Consider the following 21252-nt stretch of genomic DNA (forward strand, 5'->3'; position numbering starts at 1 on the left):
TGTCAATGTGCGGTGTGTCAGAGTGCGGTGTGTCAGTGTGTGTTGTGTCAGTGTGCGGTGTGTCGGTGTGCGGTGTGTCGGTGTGCGGTGTGTCAGTGTGCGGTGTGTCGGTGTGTCAGTGTGTCTATGTGCAGTGTGTCAGTGTGCGGTGTGTCAGTGTGCGGTGTGTCGGTGTGTCAGTGTGCGGTGTGTCCTTGTGCGGTGTGTCCGTGTGCGGTGTGTCAGTGTGCGGTGTGTCCTTGTGCGGTGTGTCCGTGTGCGGTGTGTCAGTGTGCGGTGTGTCGGTGTGCGGTGTGTCGGTGTGCGGTGTGTCGGTGTGTCAGTGTGCGGTGTGTCGGTGTGGGTTTTTCGGTGTGCGGTGTGTCAGTGTGCGGTGTGTCGGTGTGTCAGTGTGCGGTGTGTCAGTGTGCGGTGTGTCGGTGTGCGGTGTGTCAGTGTGCAGTGTGTAAGTGTGCGGTGTGTCGGTGTGCGGTGTGTCAGTGTGCGGTGTGTCAGTGTGCGGTGTGTCAGTGTGCGGTGTGTCAGTATACGGTGCGTCCGTGTGCGGTGTGTCAATGTGCGGTGTGTCAGTGTGAGGTGTGTCAGTGTGCAGTGTGTCAGTGTGCGATGTGTCGGTGTGCGGTGTGTCAGTGTGCGGTGTGTCAGTGAGCGGTGTGTCAGTGTGTGGTGTGTCGCTGTGTCACTGTGCGGTGTGTTGGTGTGCGGTGCATCGGTGTGCGGTGCGTCGGTGTGCGGTGTGTCGGTGTGCGGTGCGTCGGTGTGTGGTGTGTCGGTGTGCGGTGCATCGGTGTTCGGTGTGTCGGTGTGCGGTGTGTCGGTGTGCGGTGTGTCGGTGTGTGGTGTGTCAGTCTGCGGTGTGTCGGTGTGTCAGTGTGCGGTGTGTAGGTGTGCGGTGTGTCGGTGTGCGGTGTGTCGGTGTGCGGTGTGTCGGTGTGCGGTGTGTCGGTGTGCGGTGTGTCAGTGTGCAGTGTTTCAGTGTGCGGTGTGTCAGTGTACGGTGTGTCAGTGTGTGGTGTGTCGGTGTGTCAGTGTGCGGTGTGTCGGTGTGCAGTGTGTCGGTGTGCGGTGTGTCGGTGTGCGGTGTGTCGGTGTGCGGTGTGTCGGTGTGCGGTGTGTCAGTGTGCAGTGCTTCAGTGTGCGGTGTGTCAGTGTACGGTGTGTCAGTGTGTGGTGTGTCGGTGTGTCAGTGTGCGGTGTGTCAGTGTGCGGTGTGTAGGTGTGCGGTGTGTCGGTGTGCGGTGTGTCAGTGTGCGGTGAGTCAGTGTGCAGTGCGTCAGTGTGCAGTGCGTCAGTGTGCGGTGCGTCGGTGTGTGGTGCGTCGGTGTGCGGTGCGTCGGTGTGCGGTGCGTCGGTGTGCGGTGTGTCGGTGTGTGGTGTGTCGGTGTGCGGTGTGTCGGTGTGCAGTGTGTCGATGTGCGGTGTGTCAATGTGCGCTGTGTCAGTGTGCGGTGTGTCTGTGTGCAGTGTGTCAGTGTGCAGTGTGTCAGTGTGCGGTGTGTCGGTGTGTCAGTGTGCGGTGTGCGGTGTGTCAGTGTGAGGTGTGTCCGTGTGCGGTGTGTCAGTGTGCGGTGTGTCAGTGTGCGGTGTGCCAGTGTGCGGTGTGTCAGTGTGTGGTGTGTCAGTGTGTGGTGTGTTGGTGTGTCAGTGTGCGGTGTGCGGTGTGTCAGTGTGCGGTGTGTCAGTGTGCGGTGTGTCAGCGTGTGGTGTGTCGGTGTGTCAGTGTGCTGTGTGTCGGTGTGCGGTGTGTCATTGTGCGGTGCGTCAGTGTGCGGTGTGTCAGTATGCGGTGTGCGGTGTGTCAGTGTGCGGTGTGTCAGTGTGCGGTGTGTAAGTGTGCGGTGTGTCAATGTGCGGTGTGTCGGTGTGCGGTGTGTCAGTGTGTGTTGTGTCAGTGTGCGGTGTTTCGGTGTGCGGTGTGTCGGTGTGCGTTGTGTCAGTGTGCGGTGTGTCGGTGTGTCAGTGTGTCTATGTGCGGTGTGTCAGTGTGCGGTGTGTCAGTGTGTGGTGTGTCGGTGTGTCAGTGTGCGGTGTGTCAGTGTGCGATGTGTCAGTGTGCGGTGTGTCGGTGTGTCAGTGTGCGGTGTGTCAGTGTGCGGTGTGTCGGTGTGCGGTGTGTCAATGTGCGGTGTGTTGGTTTGTCAGTGTGCGGTGTGTCAGTGTGCGGTGTGTCAGTGTGCGGTGTGTCAGTGTGCAATGTGTAAGTGTGTGGTGTGTCGGTGTGCATCGGTGTGCGGTGTGTCAGTGAGCGGTGTGTCTGTGTACGGTGCGTCTGTGTGCGGTGTGTCAGTGTGCAGTGTGTCAGTGTGAGGTGTGTCAGTGTGCGGTGTGTCAGTGTGCGATGTATCGGTGTGCGGTGTGTTGGTGTGCGGTGTGTCAATTTGCGGTGTGCCAGTGTGAGGTGTGTCAGTGTACGGTGTGTCGGTGTGCGGTGCGTCGGTGTGCGGTGCGTCGGTGTGCGGTGCGTCGGTGTGCGGTGTGTCCGTGTGCGGTGTGTCGGTGTGTGGTGTGTCGGTGTGCGGTGTGTCGGTGTGCGGTGTGTCAATGTGCGGTGTGTCAGTGTGAGGTGTGTCAGTGTACGGTGTGTCAGTGTGCGGTGTGTCAGTGTGCGGTGTGTCAGTGTGTGCTGTGTCAGTGTGTGGTGTGTTGGTGTGTCAATGTGCGGTGTGTCGGTGTGCGGTGTGTCGGTGTGCGGTGTGTCAGTGTGCGGTGTGTCAGTGTGCGGTGTGTCAGTGTGTGGTGTGTCGGTGTGTCAGTGTGCTGTGTGTCAGTGTACGGTCTGTCATTGTGCAGTGTGTCAGTGTGCGGTGCCTCAGTGTGCGGTGTGTCAGTATGCGGTGTGCGGTGTGTCAGTGTGCGGTGTGTCAGTGTGCGGTGTGTCAGTGTGGGTGTGTCAATGTGCGGTGTGTCAGTGTGCGATGTGTCAGTGTGTGGTGTGCCGGTGTGTCAGTGTGCGGTGTGTCAGTGTGCGGTGTGTCAGTGTGCGGTGTGTCAGTGTGCGGTGTGTCGGAGTGTCAGTGTGCGGTGTGTCAGTGTGTGGTGTGTCGGTGTGTCAGTGTGCAGTGTTTCATTGTGTGGTGTGTCAGTGTACGGTGTGTCAGTGTACGGTGTGTCAGTGTGCGGTGTGTTGGTGTGCGGTGTGCCGGTGTGTCAGTGTGCGGTGTGTCAGTGTGCGGTGTGTCAGTGTGTCAGTGTGCGGTGTGTCAGTGTGCGGTGTGTCGGTGTGTGGTGTGTCGGTGTGTCAGTGTGCAGTGTTTCAGTGTGCGGTGTGTCAGTGTACGGTGTGTCAGTGTACGGTGTGTCAGTGTGTCGGTGTGTCGGTGTGTCAGTGTGCGGTGTGTAGGTGTGCGGTGTGTCGGTGTGCGGTGTGTCAGTGTGCGGTGAGTTAGTGTGCGGTGCGTCAGTGTGCAGTGCGTCAGTGTGCGGTGCGTCGGTGTGTGGTGCGTCGGTGTGCGGTGCGTCGGTGTGCGGTGTGTCGGTGTGCGGTGTGTCGGTGTGCGGTGTGTCGGTGTGCGGTGTGTCGGTGTGCAGTGTGTCGATGTGCGGTGTGTCAATGTGCGCTGTGTCAGTGTGCGGTGTGTCAGTGTGCAGTGTGTCAGTGTGCGGTGTGTCGGTGTGTCAGTGTGCGGTGTGCGGTGTGTCAGTGTGAGGTGTGTCCGTGTGCGGTGTGTCAGTGTGCGGTGTGTCAGTGTGCGGTGTGCCAGTGTGCGGTGTGTCAGTGTGAGGTGTGTCAGTGTGTGGTGTGTTGGTGTGTCAGTGTGCGGTGTGCGGTGTGTCAGTGTGCGGTGTGTCAGTGTGCGGTGTGTCAGCGTGTGGTGTGTCGGTGTGTCAGTGTGCTGTGTGTCGGTGTGCGGTGTGTCATTGTGCGGTGCGTCAGTGTGCGGCGTGTCAGTATGCGGTGTGCGGTGTGTCAGTGTGCGGTGTGTCAGTGTGCGGTGTGTAAGTGTGCGGTGTGTCAATGTGCGGTGTGTCAGTGTGCGGTGTGTCAGTGTGTGTTGTGTCAGTGTGCGGTGTGTCGGTGTGCGGTGTGCGGTGTGTCAGTGTGCGGTGTGTCGGTGTGTCAGTGTGTCTATGTGCGGTGTGTCAGTGTGCGGTGTGTCAGTGTGCGGTGTGTCGGTGTGTCAGTGTGCGGTGTGTCCTTGTGCGGTGTGTCCGTGTGCGGTCTGTCAGTGTGCGGTGTGTCCTTGTGCGGTGTGTCCGTGTGCGGTGTGTCAGTGTGCGGTGTGTCGGTGTGCGGTGTGTCGGTGTGTCAGTGTGTGGTGTGTCGGTGTGGGTTTTTCGGTGTGCGGTGCGTCAGTGTGCGGTGTGTCGGTGTGTCAGTGTGCGGTGTGTCAGTGTGCGGTGTGTCGTTGTGCGGTGTGTCAGTGTGCAGTGTGTAAGTGTGCGGTGTGTCGGTGTGCGGTGTGTCAGTGTGCGGTGTGTCAGTATGCGGTGTGCGGTGTGTCAGTGTGCGGTGTGTCAGTGTGCGGTGTGTCGGTGTGCGGTGTGTCGGTGTGCGGTGTGTCAGTGTGCGGTGTGTCGGTGTGTCAGTGTGTCTATGTGCGGTGTGTCAGTGTGCGGTGTGTCAGTGTGCGGTGTGTCAGTGTGCGGTGTGTCCTTGTGCGGTGTGTCCGTGTGCGGTGTGTCAGTGTGCGGTGTGTCCTTGTGCGGTGTGTCGGTGTGGGTTTTTCGGTGTGCGGTGTGTCAGTGTGCGGTGTGTCGGTGTGTCAGTGTGCGGTGTGTCAGTGTGCGGTGTGTCGGTGTGCGGTGTGTCAGTGTGCAGTGTGTAAGTGTGCGGTGTGTCGGTGTGCGGTGTGTCAGTGTGCGGTGTGTCAGTGTGCGGTGTGTCAGTATACGGTGCGTCCGTGTGCGGTGTGTCAATGTGCGGTGTGTCAGTGTGAGGTGTGTCAGTGTGCAGTGTGTCAGTGTGCGATGTGTCGGTGTGCGGTGTGTCAGTGTGTGGTGTGTCAGTGTGCGGTGTGTCAGTGAGCGGTGTGTCAGTGTGTGGTGTGTCGCTGTGTCACTGTGCGGTGTGTTGGTGTGCGGTGCATCGGTGTGCGGTGCGTCGGTGTGCGGTGTGTCGGTGTGCGGTGCGTCGGTGTGTGGTGTGTCGGTGTGCGGTGCATCGGTGTGCGGTGTGTCGGTGTGCGGTGTGTCGGTGTGCGGTGTGTCGGTGTGTGGTGTGTCAGTCTGCGGTGTGTCGGTGTGTCAGTGTGCGGTGTGTAGGTGTGCGGTGTGTCGGTGTGCGGTGTGTCGGGGTGCGGTGTGTCGGTGTGCGGTGTGTCGGTGTGCGGTGTGTCAGTGTGCAGTGTTTCAGTGTGCGGTGTGTCAGTGTACGGTGTGTCAGTGTGTGGTGTGTCGGTGTGTCAGTGTGCGGTGTGTCGGTGTGCAGTGTGTCGGTGTGCGGTGTGTCGGTGTGCGGTGTGTCGGTGTGCGGTGTGTCGGTGTGCGGTGTGTCAGTGTGCAGTGCTTCAGTGTGCGGTGTGTCAGTGTACGGTGTGTCAGTGTGTGGTGTGTCGGTGTGTCAGTGTGCGGTGTGTCAGTGTGCGGTGTGTAGGTGTGCGGTGTGTCGGTGTGCGGTGTGTCAGTGTGCGGTGAGTCAGTGTGCGGTGCGTCAGTGTGCAGTGCGTCAGTGTGCGGTGCGTCGGTGTGTGGTGCGTCGGTGTGCGGTGCGTCGGTGTGCGGTGTGTCAGTGTGCGATGTGTCAGTATGTGGTGTGTCGGTGTGTCAGTGTGCGGTGTGTCAGTGTGCGGTGTGTCAGTGTGCGGTGTGTCAGTGTGCGGTGTGTCAGTGTGCGGTGTGTCAGTTTGCGGTGTGTCGGTGTATCAGTGTGCGGTGTGTCAGTGTGCGGTGTGTCGGAGTGTCAGTGTGCGGTGTGTCAGTGTGTGGTGTGTCGGTGTGTCAGTGTGCAGTTTTTCATTGTGCGGTGTGTCAGTGTACGGTGTGTCAGTGTACGGTGTGTCAGTGTGCGGTGTGTTGGTGTGCGGTGTGCCGGTGTGTCAGTGTGCGGTGTGTCAGTGTGCGGTGTGTCAGTGTGCGGTGTGTCGGTGTGTCAGTGTGCGGTGTGTCAGTGTGCGGTGTGTCGGTGTGTGGTGTGTCGGTGTGTCAGTGTGCAGTGTTTCAGTGTGCGGTGTGTCAGTGTACGGTGTGTCAGTGTACGGTGTGTAAGTGTGTCGGTGTGTCGGTGTGTCAGTGTGCGGTGTGTAGGTGTGCGGTGTGTCGGTGTGCGGTGTGTCAGTGTGCGGTGAGTCAGTGTGCGGTGCGTCAGTGTGCAGTGCGTCAGTGTGCGGTGCGTCGGTGTGTGGTGCGTCGGTGTGCGGTGCGTCGGTGTGCGGTGTGTCGGTGTGCGGTGTGTCGGTGTGCGTTGTGTCGGTGTGCAGTGTGTCAATGTGCGGTGTGTCAATGTGCGCTGTGTCAGTGTGCGGTGTGTCAGTGTGCAGTGTGTCAGTGTGCAGTGTGTCAGTGTGCGGTGTGTCGGTGTGTCAGTGTGTGGTGTGCGGTGTGTCAGTGTGAGATGTGTCCGTGTGCGGTGTGTCAGTGTGCGGTGTGTCAGTGTGCGGTGTGCCAGTGTGCGGTGTGTCAGTGTGCGGTGTGTCAGCGTGTGGTGTGTCGGTGTGTCAGTGTGCTGTGTGTCGGTGTGCGGTGTGTCATTGTGCGGTGCGTCAGTGCGCGGTGTGTCAGTATGCGGTGTGCGGTGTGTCAGTGTGCGGTGTGTCAGTGTGCGGTGTGTAAGTGTGCGGTGTGTCAATGTGCGGTGTGTCAGTGTGCGGTGTGTCAGTGTGTGTTGTGTCAGTGTGCGGTGTGTCGGTGTGCGGTGTGTCGGTGTGCGGTGTGTCAGTGTGCGGTGTGTCGGTGTGTCAGTGTGTCTATGTGCGGTGTGTCAGTGTGCGGTGTGTCAGTGCGCGGTGTGTCGGTGTGTCAGTGTGCGGTGTGTCAGTGTGCGGTGTCGGTGTGCGGTGTGTCAATGTACGGTGTGTTGGTTTGTCAGTGTGCGGTGTGTCAGTGTGCGGTGTGTCAGTGTGCGGTGTGTCAGTGTGCAATGTGTAAGTGTGTGGTGTGTCGGTGTGCATCGGTGTGCGGTGTGTCAGTGAGCGGTGTGTCTGTGTACGGTGCGTCTGTGTGCGGTGCGTCAGTGTGCAGTGTGTCAGTGTGAGGTGTGTCAGTGTGCGGTGTGTCAGTGTGCGATGTATCGGTGTGCGGTGTGTTGGTGTGCGGTGTGTCAATTTGCGGTGTGCCAGTGTGAGGTGTGTCAGTGTGCGGTGTGTCGGTGTGCGGTGCGTCAGTGTGCGGTGCGTCGGTGTGCGGTGCGTCGGTGTGCGGTGCGTCAGTGTGCGGTGAGGCCGTGTGCGGTGTGTCGGTGTGCGGTGTGTCGGTGTGCGGTGTGTCAGTGTGCGGTGTGTAGGTTTGCAGTGTGTCGGTGTGTCAGTGTGCGGTGTGCGGTGTGTCGGTGTCGGTGTGCGGTGCGTCGGTGTGCGGTGCGTCGGTGTGCGGTGTGTCGGTGTGCGGTGCGTCGGTGTGCGGTGCATCGGTGTGCGGTGCGTCGGTGTGCGGTGCATCGGTGTGCGGTGCGTCGGTGTGCGGTAAGTCGGTGTGCGGTGTGTCAATGTGCGCTGTGTCAGTGAGCGGTGTGTCAGTGTGCAGTGTGTCAGTGTGCAGTGTGTCAGTGTGCATTGTGTCGGTGTGTCAGTGTGCGGTGTGCGGTGTGTCAGTGTGAGGTGTGTCCGTGTGCGGTGTGTCAGTGTGCGGTGTGTCAGTGTGCGGTGTGTCAGTGTGCGGTGTGTCAGTGTGTGCTGTGTCAGTGTGTGGTGTGTTGGTGTGTCAATGTGCGGTGTGTCGGTGTGCGGTGTGTCGGTGTGCGGTGTGTCAGTGTGCGGTGTGTCAGTGTGCGGTGTGTCAGTGTGTGGTGTGTCGGTGTGTCAGTGTGCTGTGTGTCAGTGTACGGTGTGTCATTGTGCAGTGTGTCAGTGTGCGGTGCCTCAGTGTGCGGTGTGTCAGTATGCGGTGTGCGGTGTGTCAGTGTGCGGTGTGTCAGTGTGCGGTGTGTCAGTGTGGGTGTGTCAATGTGCGGTGTGTCAGTGTGCGATGTGTCAGTGTGTGGTGTGCCGGTGTGTCAGTGTGCGGTGTGTCAGTGTGCGGTGTGTCAGTGTGCGGTGTGTCAGTGTGCGGTGTGTCAGTGTGCGGTGTGTCGGTGTGCAGTGTGTCGATGTGCGGTGTGTCAATGTGCGCTGTGTCAGTGTGCGGTGTGTCAGTGTGCAGTGTGTCAGTGTGCAGTGTGTCAGTGTGCGGTGTGTCGGTGTGTCAGTGTGCGGTGTGCGGTGTGTCGGTGTGTCGGTGTCGGTGTGCGGTGCGTCGGTGTGCGGTGCGTCGGTGTGCGGTGTGTCGGTGTGCGGTGCGTCCGTGTGCGGTGCATCGGTGTGCGGTGCGTCGGTGTGTGGTGCGTCGGTGTGCGGTGCGTCGGTGTGCGGTAAGTCGGTGTGCGGTGTGTCAATGTGCGCTGTGTCAGTGAGCGGTGTGTCAGTGTGCAGTGTGTCAGTGTGCAGTGTGTCCGTGTGCGTTGTGTCGGTGTGTCAGTGTGCGGTGTGCGGTGTGTCAGTGTGAGGTGTGTCCGTGTGCGGTGTGTCAGTGTGCGGTGTGTCAGTGTGCGGTGTGTCAGTGTGCGGTGTGTCAGTGTGTGCTGTGTCAGTGTGTGGTGTGTTGGTGTGTCAATGTGCGGTGTGTCGGTGTGCGGTGTGTCGGTGTGCGGTGTGTCAGTGTGCGGTGTGTCAGTGTGCGGTGTGTCAGTGTGTGGTGTGTCGGTGTGTCAGTGTGCTGTGTGTCAGTGTACGGTGTGTCATTGTGCAGTGTGTCAGTGTGCGGTGCCTCAGTGTGCGGTGTGTCAGTATGCGGTGTGCGGTGTGTCAGTGTGCGGTGTGTCAGTGTGCGGTGTGTCAGTGTGGGTGTGTCAATGTGCGGTGTGTCAGTGTGCGATGTGTCAGTGTGCGGTGTGTCAGTGTGCGGTGTGTCAGTGTGCGGTGTGTCGGAGTGTCAGTGTGCGGTGTGTCAGTGTGTGGTGTGTTGGTGTGTCAGTGTGCAGTGTTTCATTGTGTGGTGTGTCAGTGTACGGTGTGTCAGTGTACGGTGTGTCAGTGTGCGGTGTGTTGGTGTGCGGTGTGCCGGTGTGTCAGTGTGCGGTGTGTCAGTGTGCGGTGTGTCGGTGTGTCAGTGTGCGGTGTGTCAGTGTGCGGTGTGTCGGTGTGTGGTGTGTCGGTGTGTCAGTGTGCAGTGTTTCAGTGTGCGGTGTGTCAGTGTACGGTGTGTCAGTGTACGGTGTGTCAGTGTGTCGGTGTGTCGGTGTGTCAGTGTGCGGTGTGTAGGTGTGCGGTGTGTCGGTGTGCGGTGTGTCAGTGTGCGGTGAGTCAGTGTGCGGTGCGTCAGTGTGCAGTGCGTCAGTGTGCGGTGCGTCGGTGTGTGGTGCGCCGGTGTGCGGTGCGTCGGTGTGCGGTGTGTCGGTGTGCGGTGTGTCGGTGTGCGGTGTGTCGGTGTGCGGTGTGTCCGTGTGCAGTGTGTCGATGTGCGGTGTGTCAATGTGCGCTGTGTCAGTGTGCGGTGTGTCAGTGTGCAGTGTGTCAGTGTGCAGTGTGTCAGTGTTGGTGTGTCGGTGTGTCAGTGTGCGGTGTGCGGTGTGTCAGTGTGAGGTGTGTCCGTGTGCGGTGTGTCAGTGTGCGGTGTGTCAGTGTGCGGTGTGCCAGTGTGCGGTGTGTCAGTGTGAGGTGTGTCAGTGTGTGGTGTGTTGGTGTGTCAGTGTGCGGTGTGCGGTGTGTCAGTGTGCGGTGTGTCAGTGTGCGGTGTGTCAGCGTGTGGTGTGTCGGTGTGTCAGTGTGCTGTGTGTCGGTGTGCGGTGTGTCATTGTGCGGTGCGTCAGTGTGCGGCGTGTCAGTATGCGGTGTGCGGTGTGTCAGTGTGTGGTGTGTCAGTGTGCGGTGTGTAAGTGTGCGGTGTGTCAATGTGCGGTGTGTCAGTGTGCGGTGTGTCAGTGTGTGTTGTGTCAGTGTGCGGTGTGTCGGTGTGCGGTGTGTCAGTGTGCGGTGTGTCGGTGTGTCAGTGTGTCTATGTGCGGTGTGTCAGTGTGCGGTGTGTCAGTGTGCGGTGTGTCGGTGTGTCAGTGTGCGGTGTGTCCTTGTGCGGTGTGTCCGTGTGCGGTCTGTCCGTGTGCGGTGTGTCCTTGTGCGGTGTGTCCGTGTGCGGTGTGTCAGTGTGCGGTGTGTCGGTGTGCGGTGTGTCGGTGTGTCAGTGTGCGGTGTGTCGGTGTGGGTTTTTCGGTGTGCGGTGCGTCAGTGTGCGGTGTGTCGGTGTGTCAGTGTGCGGTGTGTCAGTGTGCGGTGTGTCGTTGTGCGGTGTTTCAGTGTGCAGTGTGTAAGTGTGCGGTGTGTCGGTGTGCGGTGTGTCAGTGTGCGGTGTGTCAGTATGCGGTGAGCGGTGTGTCAGTGTGCGGTGTGTCAGTGTGCGGTGTGTAAGTGTGCGGTGTGTCAATGTGCGGTGTGTCAGAGTGCGGTGTGTCAGTGTGTGTTGTGTCAGTGTGCGGTGTGTCGGTGTGCGGTGTGTCGGTGTGCGGTGTGTCAGTGTGCGGTGTGTCGGTGTGTCAGTGTGTCTATGTGCGGTGTGTCAGTGTGCGGTGTGTCAGTGTGCGGTGTGTCGGTGTGTCAGTGTGCGGTGTGTCCTTGTGCGGTGTGTCCGTGTGCGGTGTGTCAGTGTGCGGTGTGTCCTTGTGCGGTGTGTCCGTGTGCGGTGTGTCAGTGTGCGGTGTGTCGGTGTGCGGTGTGTCGGTGTGCGGTGTGTCGGTGTGTCAGTGTGCGGTGTGTCGGTGTGGGTTTTTCGGTGTGCGGTGTGTCAGTGTGCGGTGTGTCGGTGTGTCAGTGTGCGGTGTGTCAGTGTGCGGTGTGTCGGTGTGCGGTGTGTCAGTGTGCAGTGTGTAAGTGTGCGGTGTGTCGGTGTGCGGTGTGTCAGTGTGCGGTGTGTCAGTGTGCGGTGTGTCAGTGTGCGGTGTGTCAGTATACGGTGCGTCCGTGTGCGGTGTGTCAATGTGCGGTGTGTCAGTGTGAGGTGTGTCAGTGTGCAGTGTGTCAGTGTGCGATGTGTCGGTGTGCGGTGTGTCAGTGTGCGGTGTGTCAGTGAGCGGTGTGTCAGTGTGTGGTGTGTCGCTGTGTCACTGTGCGGTGTGTTGGTGTGCGGTGCATCGGTGTGCGGTGCGTCGGTGTGCGGTGTGTCGGTGTGCGGTGCGTCGGTGTGTGGTGTGTCGGTGTGCGGTGCATCGGTGTTCGGTGTGTCGGTGTGCGGTGTGTCGGTGTGCGGTGTGTCGGTGTGTGGTGTGTCAGTCTGCGGTGTGTCGGTGTGTCAGTGTGCGGTGTGTAGGTGTGCGGTGTGTCGGTGTGCGGTGTGTCGGTGTGCGGTGTGTCGGTGTGCGGTGTGTCGGTGTGCGGTGTGTCAGTGTGCAGTGTTTCAGTGTGCGGTGTGTCAGTGTACGGTGTGTCAGTGTGTGGTGTGTCGGTGTGTCAGTGTGCGGTGTGTCGGTGTGCAGTGTGTCGGTGTGCGGTGTGTCGGTGTGCGGTGTGTCGGTGTGCGGTGTGTCGGTGTGCGGTGTGTCAGTGTGCAGTGCTTCAGTGTGCGGTGTGTCAGTGTACGGTGTGTCAGTGTGTGGTGTGTCGGTGTGTCAGTGTGCGGTGTGTCAGTGTGCGGTGTGTAGGTGTGCGGTGTGTCGGTGTGCGGTGTGTCAGTGTGCGGTGAGTCAGTGTGCAGTGCGTCAGTGTGCAGTGCGTCAGTGTGCGGTGCGTCGGTGTGTGGTGCGTCGGTGTGCGGTGCGTCGGTGTGCGGTGCGTCGGTGTGCGGTGTGTCGGTGTGTGGTGTGTCGGTGTGCGGTGTGTCGGTGTGCAGTGTGTCGATGTGCGGTGTGTCAATGTGCGCTGTGTCAGTGTGCGGTGTGTCTGTGTGCAGTGTGTCAGTGTGCAGTGTGTCAGTGTGCGGTGTGTCGGTGTGTCAGTGTGCGGTGTGCGGTGTGTCAGTGTGAGGTGTGTCCGTGTGCGGTGTGTCAGTGTGCGGTGTGTCAGTGTGCGGTGTGCCAGTGTGCGGTGTGTCAGTGTGTGGTGTGTCAGTGTGTGGTGTGTTGGTGTGTCAGTGTGCGGTGTGCGGTGTGTCAGTGTGCGGTGTGTCAGTGTGCGGTGTGTCAGCGTGTGGTGTGTCGGTGTGTCAGTGTGCTGTGTGTCGGTGTGCGGTGTGTCATTGTGCGGTGCGTCAGTGTGCGGTGTGTCAGTATGCGGTGTGCGGTGTGTCAGTGTGCGGTGTGTCAGTGTGCGGTGTGTAAGTGTGCGGTGTGTCAATGTGCGGTGTGTCGGTGTGCGGTGTGTCAGTGTGTGTTGTGTCAGTGTGCGGTGTGTCGGTGTGCGGTGTGTCGGTGTGCGTTGTGTCAGTGTGCGGTGTGTCGGTGTGTCAGTGTGTCTATGTGCGGTGTGTCAGTGTGCGGTGTGTCAGTGTGTGGTGTGTCGGTGTGTCAGTGTGCGGTGTGTCAGTGTGCGATGTGTCAGTGTGCGGTGTGTCGGTGTGTCAGTGTGCGGTGTGTCAGTGTGCGGTGTGTCGGTGTGCGGTGTGTCAATGTGCGGTGTGTTGGTTTGTCAGTGTGCGGTGTGTCAGTGTGCGGTGTGTCAGTGTGCGGTGTGTCAGTGTGCAATGTGTAAGTGTGTGGTGTGTCGGTGTGCATCGGTGTGCGGTGTGTCAGTGAGCGGTGTGTCTGTGTACGGTGCGTCTGTGTGCGGTGTGTCAGTGTGCAGTGTGTCAGTGTGAGGTGTGTCAGTGTGCGGTGTGTCAGTGTGCGATGTATCGGTGTGCGGTGTGTTGGTGTGCGGTGTGTCAATTTGCGGTGTGCCAGTGTGAGGTGTGTCAGTGTACGGTGTGTCGGTGTGCGGTGCGTCGGTGTGCGGTGCGTCGGTGTGCGGTGCGTCGGTGTGCGGTGTGTCCGTGTGCGGTGTGTCGGTGTGTGGTGTGTCGGTGTGCGGTGTGTCGGTGTGCGGTGTGTCAATGTGCGGTGTGTCAGTGTGAGGTGTGTCAGTGTACGGTGTGTCAGTGTGCGGTGTGTCAGTGTGCGGTGTGTCAGTGTGTGCTGTGTCAGTGTGTGGTGTGTTGGTGTGTCAATGTGCGGTGTGTCGGTGTGCGGTGTGTCGGTGTGCGGTGTGTCAGTGTGCGGTGTGTCAGTGTGCGGTGTGTCAGTGTGTGGTGTGTCGGTGTGTCAGTGTGCTGTGTGTCAGTGTACGGTCTGTCATTGTGCAGTGTGTCAGTGTGCGGTGCCTCAGTGTGCGGTGTGTCAGTATGCGGTGTGCGGTGTGTCAGTGTGCGGTGTGTCAGTGTGCGGTGTGTCAGTGTGGGTGTGTCAATGTGCGGTGTGTCAGTGTGCGATGTGTCAGTGTGTGGTGTGCCGGTGTGTCAGTGTGCGGTGTGTCAGTGTGCGGTGTGTCAGTGTGCGGTGTGTCAGTGTGCGGTGTGTCGGAGTGTCAGTGTGCGGTGTGTCAGTGTGTGGTGTGTCGGTGTGTCAGTGTGCAGTGTTTCATTGTGTGGTGTGTCAGTGTACGGTGTGTCAGTGTACGGTGTGTCAGTGTGCGGTGTGTTGGTGTGCGGTGTGCCGGTGTGTCAGTGTGCGGTGTGTCAGTGTGCGGTGTGTCAGTGTGTCAGTGTGCGGTGTGTCAGTGTGCGGTGTGTCGGTGTGTGGTGTGTCGGTGTGTCAGTGTGCAGTGTTTCAGTGTGCGGTGTGTCAGTGTACGGTGTGTCAGTGTACGGTGTGTCAGTGTGTCGGTGTGTCGGTGTGTCAGTGTGCGGTGTGTAGGTGTGCGGTGTGTCGGTGTGCGGTGTGTCAGTGTGCGGTGAGTTAGTGTGCGGTGCGTCAGTGTGCAGTGCGTCAGTGTGCGGTGCGTCGGTGTGTGGTGCGTCGGTGTGCGGTGCGTCGGTGTGCGGTGTGTCGGTGTGCGGTGTGTCGGTGTGCGGTGTGTCGGTGTGCGGTGTGTCGGTGTGCAGTGTGTCGATGTGCGGTGTGTCAATGTGCGCTGTGTCAGTGTGCGGTGTGTCAGTGTGCAGTGTGTCAGTGTGCGGTGTGTCGGTGTGTCAGTGTGCGGTGTGCGGTGTGTCAGTGTGAGGTGTGTCCGTGTGCGGTGTGTCAGTGTGCGGTGTGTCAGTGTGCGGTGTGCCAGTGTGCGGTGTGTCAGTGTGAGGTGTGTCAGTGTGTGGTGTGTTGGTGTGTCAGTGTGCGGTGTGCGGTGTGTCAGTGTGCGGTGTGTCAGTGTGCGGTGTGTCAGCGTGTGGTGTGTCGGTGTGTCAGTGTGCTGTGTGTCGGTGTGCGGTGTGTCATTGTGCGGTGCGTCAGTGTGCGGCGTGTCAGTATGCGGTGTGCGGTGTGTCAGTGTGCGGTGTGTCAGTGTGCGGTGTGTAAGTGTGCGGTGTGTCAATGTGCGGTGTGTCAGTGTGCGGTGTGTCAGTGTGTGTTGTGTCAGTGTGCGGTGTGTCGGTGTGCGGTGTGCGGTGTGTCAGTGTGCGGTGTGTCGGTGTGTCAGTGTGTCTATGTGCGGTGTGTCAGTGTGCGGTGTGTCAGTGTGCGGTGTGTCGGTGTGTCAGTGTGCGGTGTGTCCTTGTGCGGTGTGTCCGTGTGCGGTCTGTCAGTGTGCGGTGTGTCCTTGTGCGGTGTGTCCGTGTGCGGTGTGTCAGTGTGCGGTGTGTCGGTGTGCGGTGTGTCGGTGTGTCAGTGTGTGGTGTGTCGGTGTGGGTTTTTCGGTGTGCGGTGCGTCAGTGTGCGGTGTGTCGGTGTGTCAGTGTGCGGTGTGTCAGTGTGCGGTGTGTCGTTGTGCGGTGTGTCAGTGTGCAGTGTGTAAGTGTGCGGTGTGTCGGTGTGCGGTGTGTCAGTGTGCGGTGTGTCAGTATGCGGTGTGCGGTGTGTCAGTGTGCGGTGTGTCAGTGTGCGGTGTGTCGGTGTGCGGTGTGTCGGTGTGCGGTGTGTCAGTGTGCGGTGTGTCGGTGTGTCAGTGTGTCTATGTGCGGTGTGTCAGTGTGCGGTGTGTCAGTGTGCGGTGTGTCAGTGTGCGGTGTGTCCTTGTGCGGTGTGTCCGTGTGCGGTGTGTCAGTGTGCGGTGTGTCCTTGTGCGGTGTGTCCGTGTGCGGTGTGTCAGTGTGCGGTGTGTCGGTGTGCGGTGTGTCGGTGTGCGGTGTGTCGGTGTGTCAGTGTGCGGTGTGTCGGTGTGGGTTTTTCGGTGTGCGGTGTGTCAGTGTGCGGTGTGTCGGTGTGTCAGTGTGCGGTGTGTCAGTGTGCGGTGTGTCGGTGTGCGGTGTGTCAGTGTGCAGTGTGTAAGTGTGCGGTGTGTCGGTGTGCGGTGTGTCAGTGTGCGGTGTGTCAGTGTGCGGTGTGTCAGTATACGGTGCGTCCGTGTGCGGTGTGTCAATGTGCGGTGTGTCAGTGTGAGGTGTGTCAGTGTGCAGTGTGTCAGTGTGCGATGTGTCGGTGTGCGGTGTGTCAGTGTGTGGTGTGTCAGTGTGCGGTGTGTCAGTGAGCGGTGTGTCAGTGTGTGGTGTGTCGCTGTGTCACTGTGCGGTGTGTTGGTGTGCGGTGCATCGGTGTGCGGTGCGTCGGTGTGCGGTGTGTCGGTGTGCGGTGCGTCGGTGTGTGGTGTGTCGGTGTGCGGTGCATCGGTGTGCGGTGTGTCGGTGTGCGGTGTGTCGGTGTGCGGTGTGTCGGTGTGTGGTGTGTCAGTCTGCGGTGTGTCGGTGTGTCAGTGTGCGGTGTGTAGGTGTGCGGTGTGTCGGTGTGCGGTGTGTCGGGGTGCGGTGTGTCGGTGTGCGGTGTGTCGGTGTGCGGTGTGTCAGTGTGCAGTGTTTCAGTGTGCGGTGTGTCAGTGTACGGTGTGTCAGTGTGTGGTGTGTCGGTGTGTCAGTGTGCGGTGTGTCGGTGTGCAGTGTGTCGGTGTGCGGTGTGTCGGTGTGCGGTGTGTCGGTGTGCGGTGTGTCGGTGTGCGGTGTGTCAGTGTGCAGTGCTTCAGTGTGCGGTGTGTCAGTGTACGGTGTGTCAGTGTGTGGTGTGTCGGTGTGTCAGTGTGCGGTGTGTCAGTGTGCGGTGTGTAGGTGTGCGGTGTGTCGGTGTGCGGTGTGTCAGTGTGCGGTGAGTCAGTGTGCGGTGCGTCAGTGTGCAGTGCGTCAGTGTGCGGTGCGTCGGTGTGTGGTGCGTCGGTGTGCGGTGCGTCGGTGTGCGGTGCGTCGGTGTGCGGTGTGTCGGTGTGTGGTGTGTCGGTGTGCGGTGTGTCGGTGTGCAGTGTGTCGATGTGCGGTGTGTCAATGTGCGCTGTGTCAGTGTGCGGTGTGTCTGTGTGCAGTGTGTCAGTGTGCAGTGTGTCAGTGTGCGGTGTGTCGGTGTGTCAGTGTGCGGTGTGCGGTGTGTCAGTGTGAGGTGTGTCCGTGTGCGGTGTGTCAGTGTGCGGTGTGTCAGTGTGCGGTGTGCCAGTGTGCGGTGTGTCAGTGTGTGGTGTGTCAGTGTGTGGTGTGTTGGTGTGTCAGTGTGCGGTGTGCGGTGTGTCAGTGTGCGGTGTGTCAGTGTGCGGTGTGTCAGCGTGTGGTGTGTCGGTGTGTCAGTGTGCTGTGTGTCGGTGTGCGGTGTGTCATTGTGCGGTGCGTCAGTGTGCGGTGTGTCAGTATGCGGTGTGCGGTGTGTCAGTGTGCGGTGTGTCAGTGTGCGGTGTGTAAGTGTGCGGTGTGTCAATGTGCGGTGTGTCAGTGTGCGGTGTGTCAGTGTGTGTTGTGTCAGTGTGCGGTGTGTCGGTGTGCGGTGTGTCGGTGTGCGTTGTGTCAGTGTGCGGTGTGTCGGTGTGTCAGTGTGTCTATGTGCGGTGTGTCAGTGTGCGGTGTGTCAGTGTGTGGTGTGTCGGTGTGTCAGTGTGCGGTGTGTCAGTGTGCGGTGTGTCAGTGTGCGGTGTGTCGGTGTGTCAGTGTGCGGTGTGTCAGTGTGCGGTGTGTCGGTGTGCGGTGTGTCAATGTGCGGTGTGTTGGTTTGTCAGTGTGCGGTGTGTCAGTGTGCGGTGTGTCAGTGTGCAATGTGTAAGTGTGTGGTGTGTCGGTGTGCATCGGTGTGCGGTGTGTCAGTGAGCGGTGTGTCTGTGTACGGTGCGTCTGTGTGCGGTGTGTCAGTGTGCAGTGTGTCAGTGTGAGGTGTGTCTGTGTGCGGTGTGTCAATTTGCGGTGTGCCAGTGTGAGGTGTGTCAGTGTACGGTGTGTCGGTGTGCGGTGCGTCGGTGTGCGGTGCGTCGGTGTGCGGTGCGTCGGTGTGCGGTGTGTCCGTGTGCGGTGTGTCGGTGTGCGGTGTGTCGGTGTGCGGTGTGTCGGTGTGCGGTGTGTCAATGTGCGGTGTGTCAGTGTGAGGTGTGTCAGTGTACTGTGTGTCAGTGTGTGGTGTGTCGGTGTGTCAGTGTGCGGTGTGACGGTGTGTCGGTGTGCGGTGTGTCAGTGTGCGGTGTGTCGGTGTGCGGTGTTTCAGTGTGCGGTGTGTCAGTGTGCGGTGTGTCAGTGTGCGGTGTGTCAGTGTGTGGTGTGTCGGTGTGTCAGTGTGTGGTGTGTCAGTGTGCGGTGGGTCAGTGTGTGTTGTGTCAGTGCGCGGTGTGTCAGTGTGTGGTGTGTCAGTGTGTGGTGTGTTGGTGTGTCAGTGTGTGGTGTGCGGTGTGTCAGTGTGCGGTGTGTCAGTGTGCGGTGTGTCAGCGTGTGGTGTGTCGGTGTGTCAGTGTGCTGTGTGTCGGTGTGCGGTGTGTCATTGTGCGGTGCGTCAGTGTGCGGTGTGTCAGTATGCGGTGTGCGGTGTGTCAGTGTGCGGTGTGTCAGTGTGCGGTGTGTAAGTGTGCGGTGTGTCAATGTGCGGTGTGTCAGTGTGCGGTGTGTCAGTGTGTGTTGTGTCAGTGTGCGGTGTGTCGGTGTGCGGTGTGTCGGTGTGCGGTGTGTCAGTGTGCGGTGTGTCGGTGTGTCAGTGTGTCTATGTGCGGTGTGTCAGTGTGCGGTGTGTCAGTGTGCGGTGTGTCGGTGTGGCAGTGTGCGGTGTGTCAGTGTGCGGTGTGTCGGTGTGCGGTGTGTCAATGTGCGGTGTGTTGGTTTGTCAGTGTGCGGTGTGTCAGTGTGCGGTGTGTCAGTGTGCGGTGTGTCAGTGTGCAATGTGTAAGTGTGTGGTGTGTCGGTGTGCATCGGTGTGCGGTGTGTCAGTGTGCGGTGTGTCAGTGAGCGGTGTGTCAGTGTGTGGTGTGTCGCTGTTTCACTGTGCGGTGTGTTGGTGTGCGGTGCATCGGTGTGCGGTGCGTCGGTGTGCGGTGTGTCGGTGTGCGGTGCGTCGGTGTGTGGTGTGTCGGTGTGCGGTGCATCGGTGTGCGGTGTGTCGGTGTGCGGTGTGTCGGTGTGCGGTGTGTCGGTGTGTGGTGTGTCAGTCTGCGGTGTGTCGGTGTGTCAGTGTGCGGTGTGTAGGTGTGCGGTGTGTCGGTGTGCGGTGTGTCGGTGTGCGGTGTGTCGGTGTGCGGTGTTTCGGTGTGCGGTGTGTCAGTGTGCAGTGTTTCAGTGTGCGGTGTGTCAGTGTACGGTGTGTCAGTGTGTGGTGTGTCGGAGTGTCAGTGTGCGGTGTGTCGGTGTGCAGTGTGTCGGTGTGCGGTGTGTCGGTGTGCGGTGTGTCGGTGTGCGGTGTGTCGGTGTGCGGTGTGTCAGTGTGCAGTGCTTCAGTGTGCGGTGTGTCAGTGTACGGTGTGTCAGTGTGTGGTGTGTCGGTGTGTCAGTGTGCGGTGTGTCAGTGTGCGGTGTGTAGGTGTGCGGTGTGTCGGTGTGCGGTGTGTCAGTGTGCGGTGAGTCAGTGTGCGGTGCGTCAGTGTGCAGTGCGTCAGTGTGCGGTGCGTCGGTGTGTGGTGCGTCGGTGTGCGGTGCGTCGGTGTGCGGTGCGTCGGTGTGCGGTGTGTCGGTGTGCGGTGTGTCAGTGTGCGGTGTGTCGGTGTGCAGTGTGTCGATGTGCGGTGTGTCAATGTGCGCTGTGTCAGTGTGCGGTGTGTCAGTGTGCAGTGTGTCAGTGTGCAGTGTGTCAGTGTGCGGTGTGTCGGTGTGTCAGTGTGCGGTGTGCGGTGTGTCAGTGTGAGGTGTGTCCGTGTGCGGTGTGTCAGTGTGCGGTGTGTCAGTGTGCGGTATGCTAGTGTGCGGTGTGTCAGTGTGCGGTGTGTCAGTGTGCGATGTATCGGTGTGCGGAGTGTTGGTGTGCGGTGTGTCAATTTGCGGTGTGCCAGTGTGAGGTGTGTCAGTGTACGGTGTGTCGGTGTGCGGTGCGTCGGTGTGCGGTGCGTCGGTGTGCGGTGCGTCGGTGTGCGGTGTGTCCGTGTGCGGTGTGTCGGTGTGCGGTGTGTCGGTGTGCGGTGTGTCGGTGTGCGGTGTGTCAATGTGCGGTGTGTCAGTGTGAGGTGTGTCAGTGTACGGTGTGTCAGTGTGCGGTGTGTCAGTGTGTGGTGTGTCGGTGTGTCAGTGTGCGGTGTGACGGTGTGTCGGTGTGCGGTGTGTCAGTGTGCGGTGTGTCGGTGTGCGGTGTTTCGGTGTGCGGTGTGTCAGTGTGCGGTGTGTCAGTGTGCGGTGTGTCAGTGTGTGGTGTGTCGGTGTGTCAGTGTGTGGTGTGTCAGTGTGCGGTGGGTCAGTGTGTGTTGTGTCAGTGCGCGGTGTGTCAGTGTGTGGTGTGTCAGTGTGTGGTGTGTTGGTGTGTCAGGGTGCGGTGTGCGGTGTGTCAGTGTGCGGTGTGTCAGTGTGCGGTGTGTCAGCGTGTGGTGTGTCGGTGTGTCAGTGTGCTGTGTGTCGGTGTGCGGTGTGTCATTGTGCGGTGCGACAGTGTGCGGTGTGTCAGTATGCGGTGTGCGGTGTGTCAGTGTGCGGTGTGTCAGTGTGCGGTGTGTAAGTGTGCGGTGTGTCAATGTGCGGTGTGTCAGTGTGCGGTGTGTCAGTGTGTGTTGTGTCAGTGTGCGGTGTGTCGGTGTGCGGTGTGTCGGTGTGCGGTGTGTCAGTGTGCGGTGTGTCGGTGTGTCAGTGTGTCTATGTGCGGTGTGTCAGTGTGCGGTGTGTCAGTGTGCGGTGTGTCGGTGTGGCAGTGTGCGGTGTGTCAGTGTGCGGTGTGTCAGTATGCGGTGTGCGGTGTGTCAGTGTGCGGTGTGTCAGTGTGCGGTGTGTCGGTGTGCGGTGTGTCGGTGTGCGGTGTGTCAGTGTGCGGTGTGTCGGTGTGTCAGTGTGTCTATGTGCGGTGTGTCAGTGTGCGGTGTGTCAGTGTGCGGTGTGTCAGTGTGCGGTGTGTCCTTGTGCGGTGTGTCCGTGTGCGGTGTGTCAGTGTGCGGTGTGTCCTTGTGCGGTGTGTCCGTGTGCGGTGTGTCAGTGTGCGGTGTGTCGGTGTGCGGTGTGTCGGTGTGCGGTGTGTCGGTGTGTCAGTGTGCGGTGTGTCGGTGTGGGTTTTTCGGTGTGCGGTGTGTCAGTGTGCGGTGTGTCGGTGTGTCAGTGTGCGGTGTGTCAGTGTGCGGTGTGTCGGTGTGCGGTGTGTCAGTGTGCAGTGTGTAAGTGTGCGGTGTGTCGGTGTGCGGTGTGTCAGTGTGCGGTGTGTCAGTGTGCGGTGTGTCAGTATACGGTGCGTCCGTGTGCGGTGTGTCAATGTGCGGTGTGTCAGTGTGAGGTGTGTCAGTGTGCAGTGTGTCAGTGTGCGATGTGTCGGTGTGCGGTGTGTCAGTGTGTGGTGTGTCAGTGTGCGGTGTGTCAGTGAGCGGTGTGTCAGTGTGTGGTGTGTCGCTGTGTCACTGTGCGGTGTGTTGGTGTGCGGTGCATCGGTGTGCGGTGCGTCGGTGTGCGGTGTGTCGGTGTGCGGTGCGTCGGTGTGTGGTGTGTCGGTGTGCGGTGCATCGGTGTGCGGTGTGTCGGTGTGCGGTGTGTCGGTGTGCGGTGTGTCGGTGTGTGGTGTGTCAGTCTGCGGTGTGTCGGTGTGTCAGTGTGCGGTGTGTAGGTGTGCGGTGTGTCGGTGTGCGGTGTGTCGGGGTGCGGTGTGTCGGTGTGCGGTGTGTCGGTGTGCGGTGTGTCAGTGTGCAGTGTTTCAGTGTGCGGTGTGTCAGTGTACGGTGTGTCAGTGTGTGGTGTGTCGGTGTGTCAGTGTGCGGTGTGTCGGTGTGCAGTGTGTCGGTGTGCGGTGTGTCGGTGTGCGGTGTGTCGGTGTGCGGTGTGTCGGTGTGCGGTGTGTCAGTGTGCAGTGCTTCAGTGTGCGGT

General features: G+C 60.0%; 1 protein-coding gene across 1 annotated transcript in view; it reads left to right on the top strand.

Moving 5' to 3' along the window:
• plppr3a (phospholipid phosphatase related 3a) overlaps window positions 1-21252 on the top strand; it is a 389194-nt gene that overhangs the window by 105017 nt on the left and 262925 nt on the right. The window lies entirely within an intron of this gene.

Source organism: Somniosus microcephalus, chromosome 13 (genome assembly GCF_052327205.1).
Source record: "Somniosus microcephalus isolate GS21.2 chromosome 13, FLI_Smic_1.0, whole genome shotgun sequence".
Taxonomy (NCBI): domain Eukaryota; kingdom Metazoa; phylum Chordata; class Chondrichthyes; order Squaliformes; family Somniosidae; genus Somniosus; species Somniosus microcephalus.